Below are 22,414 nucleotides of genomic sequence, written 5' to 3' on the forward strand. Positions count from 1 at the left end.
AAGGGTAACAAATCAATTGGAAGTTCTGTCGGACAAAATACATGTGACTTTTTCGTGGTCTGACCATTCTAAATTTTTCACCTGTTCCACAATTAAAACTTCCCCTGTTCCAGTGTTTCTATATGTCAAAGTTTGTCCGACTAGACACCCTTAAGCTATTAACAAATTTTCAGCTTGCTATTAATCAACTTTTTTTCGTACGCGGGATCCAGACCTATTACTACTGATAATTGTATAGTAGAAATCGAAAATTGCACTGTCATGTTTTTAATTGTTCAATTTGACAACCACATACTAACAACAGCTTTGTCTATTTAATATGTCAGTTAGGCATTTCATATATTTGCAAACATTTTTCTTTAAAAATGTCTAATAAAATAAAAAAATACAAGTTGTTCCTTCTTCTTTGGGTGCCATCTTCTTAGCGAAAGATGGCGATGACTTCTGCAAAGACTTCTGGAGAAGACCTCAGTTGTTCAAAAAATTTAAATCCACATCCAAAGGAATCGGGAAATAATGTTAACAATTATTATACATAACTGTTTCCTTAATAATTATAAGTTTTTTTAAGATTGGGCTTTGTTATATTGTTAAATAAATTGTTTAGAAAATTATTATTTCTTTATTTGATAGTTTCACTTTCTTCGAGTAATTTTATGCCTAAATTACAGATAGTTTCACTTTCTTCAAGTAATTTTCTCCCTAAATTATCCCTTCTGCTTCGGAGTCAGGCTCTTTCGCCAAAATATGAAATTGAACTCTAGTAGTTTTTAGACAATATTCTTTCATGCAAAATTATCGATAATTTTGATGCACTTGTGTAATTACCCCAATATTTTTTTTCGATAATTTCGTTGCTACTCAAAAATGAACATTCGGTGACATTAATGACAATTAATATTTTACAACTTGTCAAATAGAACACCATGAACAGATTTAGCAAATATGCAGACGAAGATATCAATAAAATATTAGTTAGACATAAGTTTATAAAGCAAACGGTCATTATTTTTTTCATGCAGAATTACACCTTAAACTTTGCCAAAATTTTCTCAAAACACCATGTATTGATAAAAAACATGTCTAGTTGTTAAAGCACTTAACCTTTTTATTATTCAACATAAGCGAATCAACCAAAAAACAAAATGTTTAGAAAGCATGACACTATAGTTAGGTTTTAATTTCAGTATCCTACAAATGCTAGAATATTCCACAGGGTGATGCAAGCTTTAAGGAAAAAACACAGTTTGATTTGTACACCCGGTATACAATAAAAATTTACCTGTTTAGCAACAATATTATTATAGCGATATTGTCAAGGAATAAGGCTATAACATATTAAAAAAATCACTTAAATCGGACAACAGGTTTAGGAGATATAAGATATCAAAAATGACCCATTTTTAAGGTGGCCGGTTAATTTTGATCCAGAGTGTAGTTCTGTCGTATTGCCCTCCAAAAGCTAAGAAATAACTGTTGTCATGTTGAAACTGCGAATGCTTATAGGTGGATGAGTGCATAAATCAGGATGGTTAGAGGAACTAGGTCAACATCGAAATTAGTATAGGCGTCAAATAGAGGTCATCGTGGCTTTTTCAATTTTGATTGATCCACCCAAGTTTTTTAATGTATTCTTGGCTGCTGATTACGAATATCGAGGGTGGATTTTGATCCGGGTGGTCAAATAATTGTAATGTTTATAAGGCTCTAGCTCGTAAACTAAGAGATAAAAAAAATTTAAATTAAATTCTTTTCTTGAATAAAAATAAAGAAAAATGCGTTTACTAAACTTTAATCGAATAATTATAACTCGACATATTCTAAAATTAGTGCAAAATGATTGCAAATAAGTATTTTTCGAAGCTTTTTCAATCGTAACTCGGCTTTAATGCATGCAAATGAGCTTTACAAAGTCTCATTGTAAAGCTTAGTTTATGGACGTTTGAACAAACTTTGTGAAATTACTTTTTTTATAAGGATATCACATATATAATATAACGTGTGATGCAAAATTATTTTCACCATAGGTGGCTCTGAACGACAGAGATAGCTATACAGTGCATGTTATTCTTAATTCAGATATACTTTCCAGTTTACGTCAACTTAACAAAAAAAGTTAGGTTATATAGAGGTGTTGGTGGTGGACATATACAGCATCTTGTTTGATTTTATTTATTATTGTTACTTATAATTTTGTTAATTCTTTTTATTTTTGATTAAAGTTCTGTGTTAAAGGTTTTGACTGATTGTTTATATTTTATAATGTTAATCAAAATTAATTGATAAACCAATGATATAAATTCAGATTAAAGAAATATTATTATTTACCACCATGTAAATGTAAATATTGCTCTAAAATCTTACGTAAATAAAAAAACGCTAATATTTCCTATATACCTCGATGTAGATGCTTGAAAGAAAGTGTTTGTAAATAAATATTAAGAGGAAACAGTAGCGATCAACAGGTAGCGAAAACGCGTTCCAAGATTGCGGCTGTAATTTTGAATATTTTTTCGAGATATTTGGCACACGTATTCGTAATATAATAAAGAATGGCGGTACAGAGCTCAATTTTAAAAATATATTAATATGTGGAGATTGCTCTGTAATTAAATACAATATTAAAAAAACGAGCCTGTACCGCCATTAAGAAGAACAAAAAAATACACTTTCTTCAAATAAACTTTTTTATCCGATGCCTAGATTTTGTGTCATTTTGCAACTACTAATGAAATAAAAAATTTTAGTAGTTCCACAATGACACAAAATCTAGGCATCGGATAAAAAAGTTTATTTGAAGAAAGTGTATTTTTTTGTGCTTCTTAATGGCGGTACAGGCTCGTTTTTGTTAATATTGTATTTAATTACAGAGTAATTTCCACATATTAATATATTTTTCAAATTAGGCTCTGTACCGCGATTCTTTATTATATTACGAATACGTGTGCCAAATATCTCGAAAAAATATTCAAAATTACAGCCGCAATCTTGGAAAGCGTTTTTGCTACCTGTTGATAGCTACTGTTTTCTCTTAATAACAATAATAATTTATCTGAAGTTATATTTCTCAAAATCTTAGATCTTCATATTTTTTCTCACTTATTACAAAAAAATTAAGCAAAATTTAAATAGAATGAAAGGGATCTACTTTATGATGATTTAATTATAAGAATTAATTAGAAAATTGTATTAGGATCTTCAAAAATCAAGATGACTTATGTATTACCTATAATTTGTATCGAGTTGTTCGCGCGCGTACCCTTTCGCCGCAAGTCAATATTGCGCCTCAGAGCGCGATATTAAAAAATCGATATCTTATCCAAAAATAAAGCTACGGACATTTTCCCAAGCCCCAAATGATTCTTTTGAGTTTTGTTTACTATTAATTTCAGTATATTGTTTATTGCTCAAATGTTTATTGTTTAAATTAACTTACAATTTTTTTAAGAAAAGCCATACATGGCCAGACAGGCAAAGACACATCCAAGGTTATGATGCCAAAAGAAGAAGAAGAAGATAACAATTAAAACCTAAGTGGAAGAAGGAGGTATGTTACATTTTCTAAAATTTTGACTTTCCTAGTAAACGAAGGTGGTATATAACTTCACTATCATATGACACGTATACTCTGTAGGTACCTCTAAAAAGCTTAAGAGATACTCTATAGTGGATGAAGGTGGTATGTAACATGTAAAATATAATTCTTGAATGGAAGAAGAATGAAAGAAGTATGAAAAATTTTTCGTTTTTTGTTTTCGGGTTTAAATTATTTATAACTCGAAAACGATTTTAGATCAAAACGAAATTAGAAACAGTTTATTTACAAATGTGCCATTAGATAAAACTTTAAACTTAATCAAAACGAAATTAGAAAATGATAATATATTAACAACTAGGACAAGACTAAATGTATCAGCTATAATGGAGTTATTGACATTATGTACTAATAATACCTATTTTCAACTAAATAATGAATTCTATAAACAAAATTTTGGTCTCGCAATGGGCTCTTCTTTATCTCCATTATTGGCTAATATATTTATGGAGGATTTCGAAACTAATATCATTTCTAAACAAAATTTAAAACCCACAGTATGGTGGAGATATGTAGATGATGTGTTTTCCATATGGCCTCATAGATCGGAATTGTTGGATACGTTTCTGAATATTATAAACGATCAAGAAGAGACAATAAAGTTTACAATGGAAAAGGAATACAATAACACCCTACCTTTCCTCGATGTTTTGGTCTCAAAGAAGGATACTGGATATGAGACTCAAGTGTATAGAAAACCAACACACACCAACAGATATCTCAATTACAAATCAAATCATAACATCAACGTTAAAAAGGGAATCATTAAATCCTTATATGATAGAGCCAAAATTACTTGTTCTAACGAAAATTCATTTTTAGAAGAAAAACAGTTGTTAACATCTGTTTTATTAAAAAATGATTATCCCATATCATTTATAAATAAGGAATTGTCAAGATTGGATCGAATGGAACAGAACAACTTAGAACGGGATCCTACAACATTCACAAGAAATAATACGAGGAAAATATCAATACCATATGTAAAAGGACTATCCGAGAAACTTAAAACAATAGGAAATAAATTCAACATATCAACAACATTCAAAACAACAAACACTTTGAGATCTATTCTATCTAAAACTAAACCTAACAGTGAACAAGAAAGAACAAAGAATTGTATGTATTTATAAAATACCTTGTGAATGCGAACAATTTTATATAGGTGAAACGTCAAGACCAATAGACGTTAGAGTAAATGAACATCAGTCTTATATAAAAAATAGAGAATTTGATAGATCTCAAATATGTCAACACGCATGGGATAATGAACATAGAGTTCAGTGGAGAAATTCAAGTATAGTTCTAAAAGAAGCAGATAGTAAAAAGAGAAAAATCAAAGAAGCGGCTCTAATTATGCAAATGAAACCAATTGTGTCGCAAATTCCTCGGTAGAATGCAGTAGGATGTGGTTACCCATATTAAAGGAGGAAGTCAATAGAAAGAAAATACCACAATTAGTAAATCAATAACATATCGAGTTAGTACATATTTAGTATTTTAGTATCATTTAAAATTTAAAATATCTAGTCAGAATTTGGTATTAGTTTTGAGAGTAAACTAAATGTAAACCCAAATACTTACGATGTCGGGATAGTATCACGAGGTTTTTCCTGGTTTTCCCTCGTGATTTACTATGGAATCTCTAACGCGAGAATTTCAGTGCCACCGTTGCATTTGGTTGTCTTTTTAAAGACAGATCACATGCTATGATTTTTTGTGGCGGATATTCTTGAGTTGGGATTGATTTCATGTAACCGAATGAACTATCTTTTAGTAAAGTCGTCCCAGGAACGCAACTCATCAATATTGGCAATATCATTTTAAAGTCGTCTACTTTAAAATGTATAATACGTGTCTGAATTGCCGATATAAATGAGTCAGATTAAATAAATTATTAGAAGAATTTTTTACTAAGCAACAACATTTTTATTTATTTAGTATTATTTTGTATTTTGACAACGACACCCGACTTGGGCGTCGAAACGTTAATAAAATTATTTTTAGGTAAAATTGTGGCTTATTTTCCATTTGAATATACTTGATTAGAAAACGATTAACTTTAGAGAAAAATTACAAAAGTCCTTTATTTTCCAATAATCAAAAGAACCTAAAATAATGTCTACCCAAGCAGAAAAAATTGATTTTTATAATTTGTTTAATTTTTTTTTGAAATAAGGGTAGCAATAACTCCGAAATTGTGGCATTAAGGTATAGGGAATATAACACGAAAAATAATCAGCATTTCTTAAGGACTTCAAAACGCAAAAAATATACAGGGTGTTCCATTTGAAATAAGAAAGTTCATTAGATTTTCAAAAAAATGGAAGATCTAACGATAATGTAATTACCACTATAATTTCGTCCGCATTAGAAAATTCTTACTCACCAAAATTCTTTAAAAAATCGTACAAGCTATTTCCGAGATAATTAAGGCTTTCCATACATAAAACTCACTCTGTACAATATACTGCATTTAATAATACAAGGCAAGGTAGACGGAAGGAGAAGGGCCAGGTCGAAGAAGACCGTCATGGCTTAGAAACCTGTGAGTATGGTTTAACATATCCTCCTCATCCCTTTTCTGAACTGCCATCAACAAAATTACTATAGCCAATTTGATAGCCAACGCTCGGTAATCAAGCACGGTACATGAAGAACAAGATTATTTTGTGTTCAATTACAAAAAATTTTGTAAAACTCTATCAATTTAGATAAAGGATAGTTATACAAACTAAAATTATTGGAAAAAGGCGATATGTACAGTTTTTACAATAGTGGCGCATTCAATATTCCAGCATTAAAATTAGTGGCGCATTCAATATTCCAGCTACAAAAAAGCTGATACATATAAATATTACGTGGCGCGAAAATATATTTTCATTTTGATGCAAAACAAAATTCTAGTTATATTTTAAAAGATTTTTCCATAATATTTGCTCAATTTGAAGTAAAACGCGCTACAAAAGAGTAACTTTTATACAGTTTGAATTTTGAAACTATTTTGTGGCGCGTTTACTTCAAATTTAGCAAATATTATGGAAAACCCTTTTAAAATAAAACTAGAATTTTGTTTTGCATCAAAATCAAACTAAATTTTCGCGCCACGTAATATTTATAACAGCTTTTTGTAGCTGGAATATTGCATGCGCCACTAATTTTTACGGCGTTTAGCTGGTTTTTTATTCTTGTACCAGGAGTTTTTCAAAGTTATTTATAAATTAAATGTATGAAGTTGAATGCAATGTTTCTCGATTACACGTTAAGCTTTATTATAAATGGTCGCCTTTTGTCGCATTATCTCCCAAATGATCTAGTGTCCATCGAATGTACACCAGATTTTTTTTCTATTCGAAATAGGAAGAAAAAAAATATAGGGATGGCCGGTAAATGAACTCGGATTGCCCGTTACCAGATCAAATTTAGCGTCGTAACCACCACAACTACATAAACCATTTCGGGAATAATCGTTAATTTTATTATACTTTTGTAGCTTAATAACTTCTAAACGACTTAACCGATTTTGATCACTAAACATGAGTTTGAAACGTATTGACAAGTAATATCTGATGCATCTAAGGTCAAGTATGATAACTGAAGCTATTATAGGAATTATTGAGCTTAAACCGTCCTTTCCCATAGGAAATAAATTTGATCATACTTATGAAGCCTATAGCTTAAAAATTCGAATTTTCCTGGATATGAGGTATAAGTCCTTCTACAAACGCTAAGTTATTGTCGCAATTCGTAGGTTGAAATTTTGAGTAATTGTCGAAAAACCAAAATGTTCAAAGTTTAGTTTTTCAGTTTGTCGGCTATACTGAGCCGTGTATATGTCTGATCCTGACGGCTTAAATACCGTTTAAAAATTTAACTCAACAATTGATTTGGTGTATGTGCGGTTCACCTGTCGCTTCTTGAGCCGAAGATATATACCCCCAAAAAATATGCCGTTTTGTACCTACCAAGTCCTATAGCTGGCTTATGAGTGGTCAAAAGTCACAAACTACACCGGTTCTAAATCGTCCCTGACCCCTTTTTTTTAGAAAAAATACTAAAAATAAAAAATTATCAACATTATATGTAAAGGAATGCTTATAGCAATATAAATAAAGCCAAATAACACAAACAATATTCTCATGATAAAAGTAGAGGAATAAAAACTTTAACTGCCCGTATCTCAAAAGATAGGCTTTGTAGTCCAGAGAAATAAGATTTTTCTCATGACACATCCCCTCCAGACCGAAACCAAATTTTTTGAGTAGTAGGGAAATCTATATTAATAACCTTTATGTTTCCTGCAGGCGATTTTGATGATATACATAGTTATAAAAAAATGATCAAAAAACGGTAAATTTTCGCTTTTTTCGTCTATAACCAAAAAGTTAAGCACTTTAAACAAATTTGAGAGTAGGAAACTCATAAATCGTCTAAAAAATTGCAATATGGCCTTAGCTGAATATGTCTATCCTTATTGGTCGCTTAGAAAATTGCAAAATAAATCATAAATTTTGGGTATTTATAAATTAATATTCATAATATCATAACTTATGTAAAAATTAACTTAAAACCTTCTTATTACCCGAATTGCTGAGACTTCTAGTGCTTAAATTATAATTTTAAATTTCAAAGTAATTGGTCAAATAGTTTAAAAGTTATTTAATTTGTTTATCCCAAATTCATTTTTTTGCAACACTATGAGTCAGAAAATTCTGAGGTAACAGTAAGACTTTTGACAGTTTATGGAAGAAGAACATTTAGACTATTGACTTAATTAAAAAAAAATGATAAAAAGTAATTTTAAACAGTGTAAAAATATTTTGCAAAAACACGTCGATTTTTTGCTTACTTAAAAACAATTAGAATAACTTTTTAACCGTTACCCGTAGAAAAATAATTTTTTCATATTTGGAAAGACTGAATTTTTATACACATTTAGAAAGAAAAACAATTGTTCTAAGACAATTAGGGACGAAGTTAGCCCCCTCTTTTTTTTAATTCACATGTTTTTGCAAAATAATTTTGCAGTATTTAGAATAACTTTTTGTCATTTTTTTTTAATCAGAGTATTAGTATAAATGTTCTTCTTTCATAAACTATCTAAGCAAAAAAAATAATTTGGGATAAACAAATTAAATACCTTTTAAACTATTTGACCCATTGCTTTGAAATTTAGGGTATGGTTTAAGCACCAGCAGTCTCAGTATTCCGTGTAATATGAACGTTCTAAGTTAATTTTTACATAAGTTATGGATATTTATAAAAACTCAAAATTTATTAAAAAAATGAATAACCATTTTCAATTTCGTTGCAAAACGAAAATACAGCCGAACCATATCCTAGTCCAATGAGAGAGTGCTGCAAGCACCTCTACCGGTTTCGAAACTTATTAGTCTCTCATCAGGAGGCACATATGCTGCTCTCCCTGATCCAACCAAAACAAACCCCAGTGTGCAGTCCCGGATTGCAACGAACGAAATGGCATGGATGCCCTAGCGGCAACTGCTAGCAAAAAGACTAAGTTTTCACTCTAATGGCATATAAAACAACATAATGCTATTCTACATCCCACCAGAATGAAAACAATGGGAAACTTCTCTGGTTACACCTCCAAGGCTTCTACAATTTGCAAGCCATACGGATGCTGAGACTAAGGAAGATGAGGGAATTCTACAATTTGCAATTCACGTCCCATCTGCTCAGCGCGGTAAAGTTCCAACGAGAATGGTTCCCTTCATACTCCACACAGAGTAAATGTAAATGAAAAATGAATAACCATTTTCAATTTCGTTGCAAAACGAAAATACAGCCGAACCATATCCTAGTCCAATCAGAGAGTGCTGCAAGCACCTCTACCGGTTTCTAAACTTATTAGTCTCTCATCAGGAGGCACATATGCTGCTCTCCCTGATCCAACCAAAACAAACCCCAGCGTGCAGTCCCGGATTGCAACGAACGAAATGGCATGGATGCCCTAGCGGCAACTGCTAGCAAAAAGATTAAGTTTTCACTCTAATGGCATATAAAACAACATAATGCTATTCTACATCCCACCAGAATGAAAACAATGGGAACCTTCTCTGGTTACACCTCCGAGGCTTCTACAATTTGCAAGCCATACGGATGCTGAGACTAAGGAATTATTTATTATATCATTATTTATTAATTATTATCAAAATTTATTATTTATTGTGCAATTTTCTAAGCAACCAATAAGGATAGACATATTCAGCGAAAGCCATATTGAAGTTTTTTATACGATTTATGAGTTTCTCACTCTTAAATTTGTTTAAAATACTTAACTTTTTGGTTATAGACGAAAAAAGCGAAAATTTACCGTTTTTTGATATTCATTTGTTTATAACTATTTATATCATCAAAATCGGCTGCAGGAAACATATAGGTTATTAATATAGATATCTATACTACTCAAAAAATTTGGTTTCGGTCTGGGGGGGGGGTTGTGTCACCAACAGGATATTTTTTTCCTTATTTCTCTGAACTATTGTAACATACACCCTTCTTCCACAAAATCCAACATCAAAATTCGTAATCAACAACCAAAAATACATTAACCCTTTCAGCTCCGCTGTAATATTTCCATCCTCAGCTCCTGTGCTGGCAGAAATAATTTCGTTTGAATACTTGCATGTAGTGGACTCGATGACGCGTCCAAGGAACTGATCAGTAGTCATACTTGGACGCGCGTACGCGTCACCGGAGCTGAAAGGGTTAAAAACTTGGGTGGGCCCATCAGAATTGAAAAAGCGACGCGCGACGGTAACCCAGCTGGCGACTAGACTAAATGATTATGACCCTATACAAAGAATTCTCTGATAAAGACAAATAGAATAATGATAATTAGCTATATTTTTATTTTATGTTCTAATAATATATGGGATATAAATATTATATGTACAAACCTTTTTAACCGCCACCTTTTCGGCACTCAAAACTACAGAATAAATACATAGATACTAAACTATGAAAAACTGAATCTAAAAAAAAATCTAAAACTATAATAAGTATGTGTAGAATATGTAGATTAAAATATGGTTAAAAGTCCAAATGTACAATAAGATTGAATAATCATAAGCAATGCATTGTTTAACAATTTTTTTACGAAAATGTAAACAAGACAACATTAGAAGATGTAAATGGAAACTTTACAAAGTAGCAAGTTGTAAACTGTTTTAAAAAAACTGTTTTGTAGAACCGTTTCATTTTATGAACATGAATGAATGTTTAAAACATAATTTTAAAAATAGATTTCTCCATGAAATATGAAATGTTATGGGAGTCAATAGAGAACGCAAACATGCATTGTTAGGAAAAATTCAAACAAGCTTATATTGTTCTAAAACTTTTTTAATCGTTTAAACAATAACAATTGTAACTTATTAATTGTTTAAACAATAACAATTGTTTTGCATAAATAATTTTGTATAAGTAATTTTGTATAAAAAAATATTGTTGAATTCATCATTTTACTTTGATAAAATATGTTTCTATTTTGTTTTTGATTATGCTGAATCCGAATATGGCATTACAATTTGAAAATTCAAAAATTTTGAGCACTTATACAGTATGTCTGCGTATGACTAGGAACCATATGGGAAACTTTTTTATTATCAATTTTACGAAAAAAAGTTATTCTTCATAAAATGCTCTGCATAATCTAAAATCTAAAACTTAACCATCAGATATAAAATGTTATCAACTTTATACGAGGTATGTCAAAAATATGAATTTCGTTAAAGAGTAAAGCTATTTCAGAATATCAAAAATTGTTATTATGAAAAGTTGTTTGGAATTAAAAGCTATGTTTTAATATGCAATTACATGCTTGTAATTAAAAAAAAATAAAATTTTTTCTCAAATTACGGATACCCAACATCATTTTATTACAATATGATACCTATTTTATTATCAATTTTACGAAAAAAGTTATTCTTCATAAAATGCTCTACCTATCTAAAATCTAAGATGCAACCATAAGATATCAAACTTTTTCAATTTTATACGAGGTATGTAAAAAATATGAATTTAACTTAACAGTTAAATACCTTTATAGTTCACAATATTTCGATTAGAAAGATGTAACTAAATATTGAAACATAGTTTTTAATTCCAAACAACTTTTTTTAATAACAATTTTCGATATTGTGAAATATAAAGGTACTTTACTCTTGAGCGAAATTCATATTTTTTACATACCTTTTAAAAAATAATAAAATTTAATATTTGATGGTCGCATCTTAGATTCTCTACGATTCAAAGAAAAACTTTTTTTCGTAAAACTGAAAATAAAAGGTTATAGGTTCCAAGTTAAACAGATATATTCTAGAAGAACTCAAAAAAAATTAACATTTATTATTTTTTAAGCTTGTTATTAAATGTATTTTAGGTAAGTTGTACAGAAAAAAGTTGTGATGACTTTGTACCAACATTTTTTTAACTGATATTTTTCGATTTTGGTATTACATTTTTTTATCTTTCTCTATTTTCTCAAAAGGAAGTTGTTTATTTTATGTTTCAAGTAAAATAATGTTGTGCATTTCAAAGATTGCATTTTAAGCTTTAAAAAACCACCTATAAAATTAAAATAGATTTGTTCAAACATGGGTAAATACCCTCTTAAAGTTTCCTATTCTGTAAAATTACGAAGTTTTCAAAAATTACATATTTTGAGACGTCGAGTATCATTTGAATTTAATTTTTGAGATTTTTTTGAACGAAATATCATTTAGTAAGATATTTTTTCTGCGAGCGTGCAAAAATGTCTACTTTCGCGCACGCATTTTAGTTTAGAAAGTTTCACTTTTCCGCAGCCGTGTTACTTTTCCGCACGCGGTTTTTACTTTTCCGCACGCGTGTTAATTTAGATATGTTAATATGGCCTTAAAGTAATTATAATACATGCAATAAACTAATATTTAGATATGATTTACTAATTTATTTCAAATAAATCTGATTGTGTTCCTGTTTTAATGAAATTAACGCGACAATTCGATGAAATAAAATTATTGTGACATAATATTCGAAAGTCAAATCGGTAGACAATAACAGTCGTTTTGAATCATCGTCATGGAAACCAAGATCGTCGTCATGCTAACTAATTATATTGAAAGTTTGGTTTTGACAAACTTGTCAAAGAATTAATTTGTGTATGTATTTTCATATTAATTAAATTAATTGATTAAGATTTGGTAATTTTTTAAAGACTCTTAGAAAAAATATTGTTCCTAACTCTTGCAGAAAGTTTCTTTTCCGCACTCGACTGCTTGCCGAACTCCCGCTTCGCGTCATTCGGCAAACTGCAGTCGCGTGCGGAAAAGAATGACTTTCTGCACTTGTTAGGAAAATAACTATAAAAAGTAAGTTGTGCAAATTTGAGAGTTATATACAGTCCGTCTAATATACTTATCGTTGCATGTCATTATTTACGTCAGAGATCTAAGTTGACATTGTTGCCCAACTACAAAAAATTTTTGAATTCATTTTAAATCAAATATAATACATAATATTTGCGGAAGTGGATTATACAACAAAACAAATTAATATTCAATGTAAATAAATAAAAACTTTAGAAATAGGAAACAAGAATTAAGTTATAATCTTACGTTAAAGTAAATAATAAAAACAGTAAATATAATAAAACAAATACTTATAGTAAAAAATAAAAACAAATATGAAATATCAACACCGCAACTGTCAAATAAATGTTACCAATTTATGCCAAAATATCACCTTCGTCTGATTACAGTTACATTGTGTTCCGAATCGATGTGCTTCATAAAAACGCTTTATACTCGATTTATATAAATTATATGAAACATATTATTATGTATTTTTGAGTTAACAGAAAGTGCGACTACTACACACCCTACTAAATTATGATAATCAAACGTTTCTAGCTACTACCAGAGGCGTACGACAGGGGATAGTGAATGGTTTACCCATCTCAAATTCTACGCCACTGGAGAAATTACTATTTTAGTGCCAATTTTAGTTTCTCCAATACTTTCTACGTAAATAACATACTCTTCATTGGTAATGATAAAGTCATTAGTTTTCGAGGTATTTGACGTTAAATATGAAACGGCACAGTTATTTTGATTAATTTATGATACGATTCATATGATTAAAATTTAAAAATTATTTGTACCCAGTACTTTAAAACTATTTGGCTTATCCTTATCATACTTGGCAGAAAGTATAGGTATTGTAGACCCTACTAAATTGAGATAAATAAACGTTTCTAGCTACTACCAGAGGCGTACGACAGGGGATAGTGGCTGGTTGATCCTTCCCAAATTCTACGCCACTGACGAAATTGCCATTTTAGGTTAATTTTTTTGTTTTCCAATACTGTTTATGTAAATAATATACTCTTTATCCGTAACGATAATATAATTAGTTTTCGAGATATTTGAAATTAAAAATGAAGCGACACAATACATTAGTCAAAATAACCGTGTCGTTTCATTTTTAACAGCAAAGATCTCGAAAACTAATGACTTTCTCATTACATAAGAAGAGTATATTATTTTCATAGAAAGTACTGGAGAATCCAAAAATTTAACTAAAATAGCAATTCCGCCAGTGACGTAGAATTTGGAAAGGGTCAATCATTCACTTTCCCCGCCGCATGTCTCTGGTAATAGCCAGAGACGTTTGTTTAACATAATTTATTAGTATGTACAGTACCTATACTTCCTGCCAAGTATGAAAAGGATACGTCGAATAGTATTAAAATGCAGGGCAAAAATATTTTAAATTTTTAGATAAAACACCCTGTAACTCAGTAAAGAACCACATTTTATTTAAGTGTGTAAATCTTCGTATTTTGTGCTAAGGTTTCTCCAGCTACTATATGGACAATTATTAATGAAACACCCTGTATAATAAAATATGTCTAGTGGCTGTAATTCCGGTGTACTCAGCAAAATGATTCTAAAAAACAACACACCTACCGCCTAAATATGTCGTGTTGGTATCATGTGACTTCACGGGCTATGACGCAGATGACGTGCAACGGTAAATATATTAGATGGAGTATAAGTAAAATTGTATTAAGTTGCACATTTTTAAATCATTTTTAAACAAAATTCATGTAGGTCTCACTTTCCGCCATACCGTACTTATGCCCATATATTTTATTTCTTTTTATTATAACTATTAGATAGCTTAAATGTTCTTCTTTCATGCCCAATTTGTAAAATTTCATGTGATCCATTAATTAAAGAATTATATTAAAATAAGTCAACCGTGCCCTTCGCCGAACGTCAGTATACAGTGCGCCAAACTTTGTGAGGAGGGTGACTTTGGCGTTATAAATAAAGAAATATAAAAGCTGTATATTTAATTTTAGAAATATCTTTATATAAGTTTTTTGTGTAAAAAAATGTTATTTAAAAAACAATGAATCTCGCAGTTCATTTGTTTAATAAAAAAGTAGCACCCACTTCTGCAGTAGAACATTTTTGGATATGGATATACTAATCATTTCTTAAGCAAATTACAAATAGTCCATTCTTTAACGGCAAAATATTGCAAAACCTCTAAGTTTTAAAGAACCGCTTGGATTGACATGAAAATTGGCATACACATAGCTAATAAGTCAAAGAAAAAAGTGATATTGTGCCGATATGTGCTTTTATCCTGGGGGTGGTTTTCACCCCCTCTTGGGGGTGAAAAAATATTAGTCCAAAGTAAGTCCGGAAATGGATAAACTGACTAATTTTGAGTAACTTTTGTTCTATAGAGTTTTTTCACTAAGTCAATACTTTTCTAGTTATTTCCAGTAAATATGTTCATTTTTTCAACAAAATAACCACGCCTTTAGAAGGTTTTTCGCAAATAACTCAAAAAGTGAGTATTTTGTCGAAAAAACATTCTTAGGAAAAATATAGCATGTAAAAAACTTTAAAAAATGATGTATAAATGGCGTCTTTATACCTAGCGGAAGCAGAGTTATAGCTAATGAAAAATAGGTTCATATTCGTCAAATTCCAAATGGAATATTTTAACGTGAAATAACAAAAAATGAAGCACATTTCTGGGAAAACTTATTAAAACTTATTTAAAATGTTTTAAAAAATCTTCAATTCTGACTTTTTTTGTTTTTCGAAATTTTTGGTATCTCTAACAATTTTTAGGTTAGTTTGAAAAAAAGCATATTTTTCAAAATTAAAATTTTTAAAAATTTTACTTTAAAACCAAATTTTTTTAAAAATAAGCACTTTGAATCGATGAAACTGACAGATCGTATAAACATAACATAAGTAAAATAATTTGTGGAGCGGTAACGATTAATTTCATTTAAGTTGCTAATTAGGGGGTGGTCTTCCCGTTTTTTTTTGCCAAAACAAAAGGGATCAACTTTATTTTGAGCGTAACTTGCTTAAATGTAATGCTAGAAACTTTTTATAAAAACAGAAATAAAGCTTTTTTAAACACTTTAAATAAGTTATAATGGGTTTTCTACAAAAAGTGCTTATTTTTTTGGATATTTCACGTCGAAATACTCTATTTGAAATTTGGGGAATATGAATCTATATTTGATTGGCTATAACTCTGGTTCTATAAGGTCCAGAGACCTAACGGGTACACCATTTTTTTTTAATTTTTACGGGATATATTTTTGCTACGAATGTTTTTTTCGACAAAATACTTACTTTTTGAGTTATTTGCGAAAAACTGTCTAAAAATGTGGTTATTTTGTTGAAAAATGAACATATTCACTATCAAATAAATGGAAAAGTGTTGACTTGGCGAAAAAGCTCTATAGAACAAAAGTTACTTAAAATTAGTCAGTTTACCGATTTCCGGACTTATTTTGGACATATATTTTTTCACCCCCAAAAAGGGGTGAAAGTCACCCCCAGGGCAAAAGCACACATCGGCACAATATCACTTTTTTCTTTGACATGTAAGCTATGCGTATGCCAAATTTTATGTCAATTCAAGCGGTTCTTTAGAATTTAGAGCAAAAACCATGAAAGACTGTACTAAAAGTGTTTGATTGATTTTTTCCGAAGTCAAAATCTTATTGACTTCCCTATGTGTTAAAAATGTTTATCCTGGTGCTGGTTCGTTAAATTTATAAACGTAATTTCAATTGTAACTATAATTGATGTTGGTTAGAACGTTAACCAAATTAAACAGATAATTAAATTTTTACGTTACGAATTATCCCGTTACGAATATATTTAATTCCTAAGTGTTGCCGTTACGAACTGTCGTCGTTACGAATTGTCCGTTACCATTTGTGGTGTTACGAACTCTCGCGTTACGAGATGTCTTGCTACGAGTTGTTTTGCTTTCATAATATACAACCAAACTTGCATGGAATAATAATAATATTATGATGTTTCTTATTATTTTGAGCGAATTTTAAAAAACGTACACACGAAGTCAACTATACAGGGTGAGTCACCACTAAATTTTAAATTAGTAGTCGGTAAGTTGATAAAATCTACATTTTAAAATTATTTTGAAATATACGGGGTGTCCCAATAAATGGCGGCGTATCAAAGTTATATTTTTTCTTATGGAACACCCTATATTTTATTGCATTTTTTAATTGTCCGCAAAAAATAAGGTATAGTTTCATAAGGCTTCCCTGTACCTATGTACAGAGTGTTCTGAGTTATGTTGACTTTTCTTAAAATGTAAAGTTTTAAAAGAAGGCTTATTCTCAAGTTATTTAAGAAATTATAAAAAAATACTTTTACATTTAAATATTTGGATATTGGTTGAATATACTTCATGATTAATTATTGCACATTTATTTACAGGGTGTTCAAAATTTACAGTTTTATTATTGGATTATTCAATGTGTCATATGATTCTTATTTTAAATTGAACACCATGTCTATTAATAAATAATTATACTAAAAATTTTACCTCTTTCGAATGGTATATGGATGTCCTATACCTAGGTCTCATAGTTTTTGTGTAATTTACAATTATTTAAATTCTTAATCTGTAAATCGATTTTAAAACAAAAGATGTAGTTAATTAATGTATGTTATTAATTATTGTTAATTAATTGTATGACATTGTCACCTTGTGACAGTACAGTCTGGTTTTTATTTTATAATTAAGGTATTCCATGATTAATTATTACACATTTATTTACAGGGTGTTCAAAATTTACAGTTTCATTATTGGATTATTTAATATGTCATATGATGCTTATTTTAAATAAAACACCATGTATATTAATAAATTATTTTATTAAGCACAGGTTCCTCTTTCGAATGGCATAGGGATGTTCTATAACTAGGAATCATAGTTTTTGCGTAATTTACAATTTTCTTAAACGGTAAATTGATTTTAAAATAGTTATTTATGAAACAGTTCGTGAAGTATGCTTTTTGCGAACGCATGCGATTTTTAGAGCACGAGCGACAACGGAGTGAGTCAAGCTCCTTGACGTCATCACAAATAACTGGTTTATTTTTATTTACCTTTCCGTATGTAACATTACCAGTAGCACGGAATCTATTGAAATCTCTCAAAAACGTCCTTTTTTGGGTGTCTTCTATCAGGATACTTTTGAGCGTAAACTTAAGAAGGTAAGATACAATTTTGCAAACACTCCCCAATGCAAAGTACCATGTCTACTCTTTCGTAGATAACGTGATTATTCATTTTTAAGAACAATTAAATTTGAATGTCATACACGGATGTTTATATTTTTGATAATTACCAGACCGTACTGTCATAAAATGACGATATCATACAATGAGATACATATTTTTTTTAAACTTGATTTACAGATTAAGAATTTAAATAATTGTAAATTACGCAATAACTATTAGACCTAGGTATAGGACATCCATATACCATTCGAAAGAGGTAACTGCGTTTAGTATAATGGTGTATTAATATACATGGTGTTTTATTTAAAATAAGCATCATATGACACATCGAATAATCCAATAATGAAACTGTAAATGTTGAACACCCTGTAAATAATTGTGTAATAATTAATCATGTAATAAATTCAGCCAATATCCAACTATCTAGATGTAAAAGTATTTTTTTCATAATTTCTTAAATAACTTGACAATAAGCCTTCTTTTAAAACTTCACGTTTTAAGAAAAGTCATCATAACTCAGAACACTCTATACAGTGTACATAGGTATAGGTAGGCCTTATGAAATTATACCTTATTTTTTGCGGGCAATTAAAAAATGCAATAAAATATATTGTGTTCCATAAGAAAAAATATAACGTTGATACGCTGCCATTTATTGGGATACCCTGTGTATTTCGAAATAATTTTCAAATGTAGATTTTATCAACTTACAAACTACTAATTTAAAAAATTTTTCAAATCTTTTACCATTTCTCTGTAATCTTCCGTCCCGTTAGAGGTGACTCACCCTGTATATTTTAAAGCAATTTAATTACTAATACAAAACAATGAAATAAAACAATAAAGTATTTAAATAACAAATTGGAACTAGTTGTTTTAAAGTCAGTAGCATAAAAAATTTGAATGTGAAACGAATGTGTTACCACCCCTATAGTCCAGAAAGGCACTGCGCATCAGCTAGGAAAAATATTCTAATTCGAATTTTTTGCACAATCTTACTCAAAAAGGACCCCTTTTAACAAATTTGCATGTTGCCAGGACCAAAAAATGGTCAAAGATTTTTTAAACGTTTTTTTTTTGATTTTTTCCTAAAATTATTTTTTTTGCATAGAACAAAATTTTTTTCGGTTCTTTGGATCATTCCAAACAGAAAAGGTCTTTAGTGACTTTTCTCTAAAGTTGATAGTTTTTGACATATAAGAGATTAAAAATTGAAAAATTGCGAAATCGGCCATTTTTAACCTTCAAAAACTATGTGAAAAACTGAAAATTTGAATGTTGCCAAGGTAGGTAGATATTCTTTAAACATCGATTGATGAAATCCCGAAGAGTTTTTTGCAATACAATTTTCAAAACTCCTTTGTTTTTTAATTGCTAATCAAGCGTGCGCGACACTATTTTCCACCGTTGCATGTGTATGCAGTATGGTGCAAATGAAAGGAATAAATTCGTTATTTCGTAAACCGGCGATTTTAAGGAAAAATCCCGAAACAGGTCGATTTTTATTTTTAAGTTGTGATATTATGACATATATGGTATACTAGTGACGTCATCCATCTGGGCGTGATGACGTAATCGATGATTTTTTTAAATGAGAATAGGGGTCGTGTGCTAGCTCGCTTGAAAGGTCCTTCAATTCTCTATTCAGTAATATAAACATTTGCATAATTATTTGTACAGGGTGTCCAATAATTGAATTTTTTTGTCAATTTGCCATACGATTTAATTTAATAAAAATTTTTTGGACACCGTGTATAAATAATTATACAAATGTTTATATTACTGAATAGAGAATTGAAGGCCCTTTCAAATGAGCTATTACACGGCACCTATTCTCATTTAAAAAAATCATCGATTACGTCATCACGCCCAGATGGATGACGTCACTAGTATACCATATATGTCATAATATCATAACTTAAAAATAAAAATCGACCTGTTTCGGGATTTTTCCTTAAAGTCGCCGGTTTACGAAATAACGAATTTATTCCTTTCATTTGCACCATACTGCATACACATGCAACGGTGGAAAATAGTGTCGCGCACGCTTGATTAGCAATTAAAAAACAAAGGAGTTTTGAATATTGTGTTGCAAAAAACTCTTCGGGATTTCATCAATCGATATTCAAAGAATATCTATCTACCTTGGCAACATTCAAATTTTCAGTTTTTCACATAGTTTTTGAAGGTAAAAAATGGTCTATTTCGCAATTTTTCAATTTTTAATCGCTTATATGTCAAAAACTATCAACTTTAGAGAAAAGTCACTAAATACCTTTTCTGTTTGGAATGATCCAAAAAACCGAAAAAAATTTTGTTCCGTGCAAAAAAAATAATTTTAGGAAAAAAACAAAAAAAAAACGAATAAAAAAATTTTTGACCAACTTTTGGTCCCGGCAACATGCAAATTTGTTAAAAGGGGTCCTTTTTGAGTAAGATTGTGCAAAAAATCCGAATTAGAATATTTTTCCTGGCGGATGCGCAGTGGCTTTCTGGACTACTAGCCTTTATGCAAGCTTTAATAATTTACGTGGACATGCTCCTTATCAAATTGTCAACATATTATGTAGATTATGAGAACGATCGTACTAATAATCGTACGTTTCTATAAAGTATCGAGAAAACGACGTTTAAAATGTGTGCAAGAATTTTTCTGGGGTTAATTCAAAAACTGTTAAAATTAGTATCATAACTATTTTAGTCAGTTAAAAAGGTTTTGAAGCTCTACAAAATAGTGCATTAATTCTGCTAAAGATATTAAAAAAAATTAGTTGTGACACTATACAGATAAAATAATGAAAAATTTACGAAATATTATTTATCAAAAGTGGGTCTTTTAGTACCGAATATAGTATCATTATTATTATCTGGTTAACAGGCTTATACTTTTTAATGATGTATCTAATACAAGTAACAACCATATATAAAAAATACTGCAAAAATAAAGATAAATAAGTGATAAATGTGACTCAACAAACGACGCTTTACAAACATCTTATGCTTCCTCCACACATCGGCAGACGCTTCCGCGGACTTCATCTGCATATGCATTTGCGGATGTGTCGATGGGGTAATTTGATCGTTTGTTGTTTATACAGGGTGTTTCATTAATAATTGTCCATGTAGTAACAGGAGAAACCTTAGCACAAAATACGAAGATTTAACCTAAAACACTTAAATAAAATGTGGTTCCTTACTGAGTTACAGGGTGTTTTATCCAAAAATTTAAAAATTATTTTTGCTCAGCATTTTAAAACTGTGCGACGTATCCTTTTCATACTTGGCAGAAAGTATAGGTACTATACAGGCTACTAAATTATGTTAAACAAACGTTTCTGTCTAGTACCAGAGGCGTACGACGGGGGAAAGTGAATGGTTGACACTTTCCAAATTCTACACCACTGGCGGAATTTCTATTTTAGTTCAATTTTTGGATTCTCCAATACTTTCTATGAAAATAATATACTCTTCATTATTAACGATAAAGTCATTCGTTTTCGAGATCTTTGAAGTTAAAAATGAAACAACACGGTTATTTTGATTACTGTATTGTGTCGCTTCATTTTTAATTTCAAATATTTCGAAAACTAATCATTTTATCGTTACGAATGAAGAGTATATTATTTACATAAAAAGTATTGAAAAACCAAAAAATTACACTAAAATAGCAATTTCGTCAGTGGCGTAGAATTTGGGAAGGGTCAACCAGCCACTATCCCCTGTCGTACGCCTCTGGTAGTAGCTAGAAACGTTTATTTATCTTAATTTAGTAGGGTGTACAGTACCTACACTTTCTGCCAAGTATGATAAGGATATGCCAAATAGTTTTAAAGTACTGGGTACAAATAATTTTTAAATTTTAATCATATGAATCATAGCATAAATTAATCAAAATAACTGTGCCGTTTCATATTTAACTTCAAATATCTCGAAAACTAATGACTTTATCGTTACCAATGAAGAGTATGTTATTTACGTAGAAAGTATTGGAGGAGTGGCGTAGAATTTGAGAAGGGTCAACCATTCACTATCCCCTGTCGTACGCCTCTGGTAGTAGCTAGAAACAATTGTTTAACATAATTTAGTAGAGTGTATAGTAGTCGCACTTTCTGCCAAGTATGAAAAGGATACGTCAAATAGTTTTAAAGCGCTGAGCAAAGATAATTTTTAAATTTTTAGATAAAACACCCTGTAACTCAGTAAGGAA

At 30.1% G+C, this 22,414-nt stretch overlaps 1 protein-coding gene across 4 annotated transcripts in view; it reads right to left on the reverse strand.

Annotated features, from left to right (window-relative positions):
- Nucleotides 1-22,414, reverse strand: part of LOC126889553 (stearoyl-CoA desaturase 5-like) — a 185,778-nt gene that overhangs the window by 121,324 nt on the left and 42,040 nt on the right. Inside the window, exon 1 of one of the 4 annotated variants that reach the window (XM_050657929.1) lies at nucleotides 10,519-10,575. The exons of the other annotated variants lie outside the window; for them this stretch is intronic. The gene's annotated coding sequence lies outside the window, so the exon portion shown is untranslated. Of the gene's footprint in view, nucleotides 1-10,518; nucleotides 10,576-22,414 lie in introns of those variants that run through there. 4 annotated transcript variants of the gene reach the window in all.

Source organism: Diabrotica virgifera, chromosome 8 (assembly GCF_917563875.1).
Source record: "Diabrotica virgifera virgifera chromosome 8, PGI_DIABVI_V3a".
In the NCBI taxonomy this organism is placed as follows: domain Eukaryota; kingdom Metazoa; phylum Arthropoda; class Insecta; order Coleoptera; family Chrysomelidae; genus Diabrotica; species Diabrotica virgifera.